The sequence below is a fragment of the Trachymyrmex septentrionalis genome, unplaced genomic scaffold (assembly GCF_001594115.1).
Source record: "Trachymyrmex septentrionalis isolate Tsep2-gDNA-1 unplaced genomic scaffold, Tsep1.0 scaffold29, whole genome shotgun sequence".
NCBI classification, from domain to species: domain Eukaryota; kingdom Metazoa; phylum Arthropoda; class Insecta; order Hymenoptera; family Formicidae; genus Trachymyrmex; species Trachymyrmex septentrionalis.
In genome coordinates, this window is record NW_017305451.1 from 2,718,491 (window position 1) to 2,724,525 (window position 6,035).

General features: G+C 43.6%; 1 protein-coding gene across 1 annotated transcript in view; it reads left to right on the forward strand.

Moving 5' to 3' along the window:
* The first annotated feature begins 1,201 nt into the window (after positions 1 to 1,201).
* The window catches only part of LOC108749304 (paired box pox-meso protein), a 26,041-nt gene continuing 21,207 nt past the window's right edge, over positions 1,202 to 6,035 (forward strand). The window contains exon 1 of the mRNA XM_018487904.1: positions 1,202 to 1,508. The gene's annotated coding sequence lies outside the window, so the exon portion shown is untranslated. The remainder of the gene's footprint in view (positions 1,509 to 6,035) is intronic.

Sequence of the window (6,035 nt, forward strand, 5' to 3'; positions counted from 1 at the left end):
TCGGTTTGTTTCTTGTTTTCATGCATTCTCTCTCTCTCTCTCTCTCTCTCTCTCTCTCTCTCTCTCGCTCTGTGTGTCTCTCCCCCTCTCTCTCTCTCTCTCTCGCTCTCGCTCTTCCTCGCTTCGCTGTACACACACGACACGTACGACCGAGCCAGGAGTAGACATAGGCGGTGGCAGAGGGTACGGGGGACCTGACCGAAAGCAAAGCCCGTAACCCCCGTTTGCGGGCCGAGCCCACTTCAGACACGCCGTGTCCTCCGCGTGGTCCACATCATCCTGTCCTGACCGCCTCACTTTCCTTCTCGCTTCCACTTTGCGTTTCTGTCTTTCTCTGCCATCATCTCTTTCTCTCTACCTCTTTCGCGCGAGCGTATATACCTCTCTCGCTGCGCTCTTCGCGCCCTTGCCTCGCGTTCTGGTACCTGTGCTTGTACCGCGACCTCCCTCCTGCCTCCGCCTCGTCGACGCTCCACGTCCTCCTCGAACGCGTTTGCCGAGCGGCCGACCGCAGTTTGCGGTCTCCACCGCGAGTTTGCCCTCGCGTCGCGCGGACCTGCCACTCCGCCGGCTACCAGGAGTAACTGCACGTGCTCCGTGCCGCGGGTACGAGGTGATGAGCGCCGGCCTGTCGAGAAGAGGAAGAAACGATCGAGGAATCGCGGCTGCGAGCCCGCGACTTCCGGACGGCGCGGCTTTTTCCGGACGAGTCGGAAGTTGAACGCGTGGTTACCAGTGAGCCCAGCTAAAGTGCGGAAGTGGGACAACAAGGGCGAGGAATTAAGAAGGCTCTGCCGTGACGACGTTTGGCCCGAAGGAAGATTGACCGATAAGATTCTACGTTGGGATATTGCTTCTGTGCGACCAGTTACCAGAGTGCGATCCTGCTGACGGGATGGTTAAGCCGTGATCTTGATGATTGATCGGACCTTTAAAGGAACCTTGCAGAATGCGTGCGTTCCCGGAGTAAAGAAAGGAACATCTACCTCGCGATCTACCATCGATAGACAGAAGACTGCACTATTATCGGAGCGGAATAAAGATAGAGGACGAGCTTACGCGCGGAAGGAAATGCCGAGATAAAGAGCGGAACGGAGAGAAACTTTCCTGTCATCCGACGTGTCCTCGTAGGTGTACCATTATACCAGTCAACCTCTTTTCCGCTCTCTTTTTCTTTTTTTTTTTTTTCTAACCGTCTTTCCGGCTTCGTGTCGCATCCACGTCTCATTGTCGTGAAAGCGAAGTCACTTCCTGCGTGAAACGAGCGTGCGACGTACGTCAGGACGGCGTCTCGCCAGGACGAGGCGCGGCAACGCACACGTCGTGCAATGTCGGCGATTTGAACCGTGAGAGATCGGCAAGTACAACATTGGGAAGGACCGTAGTGAGCGGAGAACGTGGGACACCTTCGATGCGAAATTAGCTACGAGGGAAGGGCCTTCGAAGAGATCGAATGCTACACGGAAGCTGAGGAGCGCCACGGACCGATATCATAAAAAAATCAACAGGTACGTACAGGGCTGCGTTTCCCTTTTCCTCTCGCTAGAAACCCACCGTGATAGACGTTTCCGCGTGTAATTGTGGCCGTGCACGCCCCGGCTGGATAAATAAATTATCCGGTAGGTTTCTTGCCTCCTAATTAGACCGAACCGCCTGACGTCTCATTATTCGCTCGGTACCTATCGCGTTACGTCGCAACGCCCGACGGTAATTCAATGTCGACTTTCATGAACGTCGATACCGTGTATTTGCGTATTGAGAAAAACTCACCCCTTGTCGTAATGTACGCTTGTATTTGCTCATCGCCGACGTAAGATTCTGATTGGCTGGTAAACAGCGATTAATGATTTTTACGGATATTTGATTATTTCTACCTTTTTGAACTGTATTTTACTTTTTTCGGAGTGCTTACGATTATTCTAAACTTTCTCAATTTGTTGTTCGCTAATACGCTTTACGTAATTATGACAGTCTTTTACATAACTCATAATGCATAATGAATAAGAAAACTATGATCAATCATAGTCTTTTATTTCATAAAAAGGAAGAAAATGAAGGGCTTTAGTTGGTCCAGTTTTTATGTGTTATACAAAACTGCTCCCATGTTTATTCTTGCAGTGATTTTTACGTTTTAATGGAAAAGATATAATACTATAAAGGGAGATTATCAGGATTGGGTAGTGCTAAGTTAAAAAGATAAAAGTTAAGTTAAAAAGTTAAAAAGTTAATTAATTTTAATTTAACTTAGTTACACATTTTAGACTCTTAACTTTTTAACTTAATTTAGTTACAGTTTTATCGGTAACTATTAACTTTTAATTTGAATTTTTTAAAGTCAATCCTTAAATACAATGCGAGAGGCTAATGAGCAAATATAATTTAATAATTTTATATTGTATAATAGTTATTTGTGAACAAAACTAACCAGATTCTTTAATAAATAAACTGTAAGAAAGGAAAAATACGAAAAATATCTAAAACAGTCAAACTTTTTCTTTCTTTCTTTTTTTTGGTTGCTCGTTCGAACCAAATTTAACTTTTAACTTTTTAGTTACTTTTTTTATTACCTTATCTTTTAATTCAATTAATTTTATTATGGATTAACTTATATTTTAATTAAGTTAAATTTTCAAGGCTGTAACTTAACTTAGTTAAAAAAAAAAAAAAAGTTAACTTACCCAATCCTGGAGATTATTCTTCATCGATGCGATAATAAAATCTGACCTAATATACTACATTTTCGGAGGTATTTCTGCGTTCGCACGGAGCACGTGTGCTAGCGATGCACCTCTTCCTTCGAAATCTCGCATCGGAAATTTCTGCCGGTTACCCCGCAAACACAATAGAGTAGTAAGCCTTTAAAGCCTTAAGGAATTGACCAATCATACTCGATTATTCTTCTCACATTTGGCTGTGCTTGATCAATTTCTTAAGGTTTACTACTCTATCGTTTGCGGGATTATCGATACATGCGACGACAAATTATCTCTTAGGGTCTTAGCAGAAAGCTGACTTGACAGTGCCTTATGATTTAAATCTTATGTCTTTAGTAACGCGCAAGAACTATCTTATGATTTATGCCTTAAAAAAGGTGTATAAATACCAAGTGCCTTTAAAAACGAAAGTCATAAGACAATCCCTGTGCGTTACTAAAGACGTAAGACTTAAATTAAGATTAAGTCAGTCTTTCTACTATGATCCTTAGGACTTAAAATATTAAAAAAAAAAAAAAAAGGATTCGGCCTTACCACTCAACGAAATCGCCGAACGGAATCCTCACAGAATATCATCACCGCGGAACAGATTAAAGCTGAAATCATCATCGCGTACGCGTGCGTGTGCGATGACGCGACACGAAAATCAGCGGTGCTAATTACGCGATAATTATCCGACAGCACGGTGGGGGATCGCGAGAGGGGCCGTGAGATGGAAGAGAACCGAGAAGGAAGTCGCGGTGGGGGGGGAGGGGGGAGCTGTGCTTGAGCATAAGCATTGAGCGAATCCCGTGACTGCGGCGGCGGTCGCGAGGAAGGAAAGAGAGGGTGGATATATACATATACTTATTCGGTCGGGATATAAGCGATAAATATTAAAGTTACTTATAAAGCACAAAGTTCTACCGCTCTCGTTCGTTCTCTCGCTCCTTCTCTCTCTCCTCTTCTCTCCGCCTGCACGGTGGGGCTCTCGGCACGCCATCGCTTCATTTAAAATGCAAATTCGTCCGGATGGCGTGAACCACAGCGGCCCGAATTATTCTAATTACCCGCCCTCTCCCCCCTCCCCTCCCCCCTCTCCTCTTAGTCTCCCATTTTTTCCCTTCTTTCCACCCGCGCTTCTCGCCGATTTTTCTTACCGCGCTCTCGAAAGCGCTTTTCTTATCCGCCCGGACACTCGGCGAACGGGAACTCGAAAAATCTGGAATTTCGAAGTGAATCCCGGTGGTGGTGCGCATCGACGAACGAGATAATTCCGCACGACACGATTTCTGGAAGATGAAATAAACGTTGCTCAAGCGCAGTACGTCAGTGTTAACCTTGAACATGGTCGCAGATAAAGCGCACGTAAAGCGTACGCTTAAAAGTCAACCTTCCTGATTATGTATATACGTACATAATTTATTAAATGAGAAAAATGTTAAAGAAATATAAGTGATTTGACTTCTTAATTTCTTTCACGTCGGTAAATCGAGGCAAAAATCGTTTTCGTACTTGGACCTTTGAATCTGTTTACTCCTCCATCAAACCGACAGCGTCGTGATGAATTGTGGCCAAGCAAAATAAGCTCTAATTGATACGGGATAAATCCAAGTCGAAAACCGATGGCGAGGAAAGAGGCATCGGGACGACGACGACGAAAAGGTAACGCGTTCGCACGGTAGTCGTAGCTCTGGTATACGCATAAACGTGCAAAGTGTGCTGGAAACGAGCGTAGATTATCGTGGGTAACGTGTTCACGATCCGAGCGAGATGTCGTGCGCATGTAGGCCTAATATATTCAGATTTTTATGGCTGGTGGCGTATCGGTGATATGGCGGTCGGTCCACCCTCCCCGCGGTTTCCCCGTTTCGTTCACCCTCCCCCCTCCGACGTCGCTGCTGCGGCGAGGCCTTCCTTCACGTACCACTTAAAGCGCGGGGTAGCCTAATGAATAAACAAAAACTAGATTTCGCTTAGGGCTTACACGTAAAAGCGTGACCTTACCGGCGATTTACCGCGGTTCTCAAATCGACTCGAACTTATACTCGCGTCTCGTTCCATTCCCGGAAATCACAGATTTACGAATCGATGGGAATGACCGATTGTGATTTTATATATATTTTTTGTATTAAGCTTTAAGCAACACGCTTTTATTTTCTTTTTTAACGCTGATAAGATATAATCTCCGTGATTTCATAAATTTTCTAAAAGAAATAGGAAGGAATTGTTAGAAAAAGATTCTATTATTATATAATGATAAAAATAGATTAGAGAATATATTCAATATAATATGTTTTAAACAAGAATAGAAAAGATTTCGTGATGTTTAGTTATTCACGATAATAACGATGATTTATTAACACTAGTATTAATATTTATTACTCGCTGTAAGAATCAACCAAATAAATTATTATGTAAATAAAGGAAGCGATGAAATATTTCATTAGTATAAAGATATGAGTCAAATAAGATAAAAAAACAACTCCGGTTAATGAGAGTTCATGCATCGCATATAATTAGTGCGAAGACGGTTATCAAATTTCTAATTTACAAACATTTAATCAATGTAACGTGAATAATAATAATTACAGACAGTTTCGGCTTCATTAAAGATATAAGTGTTGCAATGTCAAAAAATGTCAGAATCTTATCTTTTACATAAGAAGTATAATATTAATAATTTGAAATTACAAGAAACGGTCAATAATAATTGCAGTACTTTTGGCATTGAAAATTTTAAAAATAGTTGAAGCGCAGTTTTCGTACATCCATTTTTATTTTATTTGAAAATTGTGCACTTCGCTTGGAACGCAACGTGCAACGTTTGCATGCGTTCCAGCGAGGAGAGCGAGTGGAGAAGGAAAGGGAAAAAGGTAAGGGGGCGGAACACGTGTTTGCGAGAGTAACATCGGCAAAACACGTGGCACGCGAGAAACGCGACGTTCACCGTGGCCTCCGGTTCGTTTGATTTATAATAATCGCTCAATCCTCATTACGGGAGACTTCATCCCTGCGGGACGCGGACCAACGCGAGATTGCCCGGCGAACGTCGCCGTCAGGCCGAAAGTAATCCCGTCTCGTGACAAAAAGCTCATGCATTCTTCGCCGCTCGTCGTCGAGAATCGAGACGCGATCGTAGATCGTATACCTTTAACAAGTAAACCTTGACACCTTGAAATCGCTGCGCGGAATTTAGTAGCCCTTCGAGCTGCAATACATGCGCGATCCGCTTTTTTCCCGTATAGAAGCGGAAGTCTCATTGCTTCGCTCGGTCGGATTTGCCACGGGCACGTCTTCACGAACTCGTTTTACATTTAGAGAGAGAGAAAATATGTACGA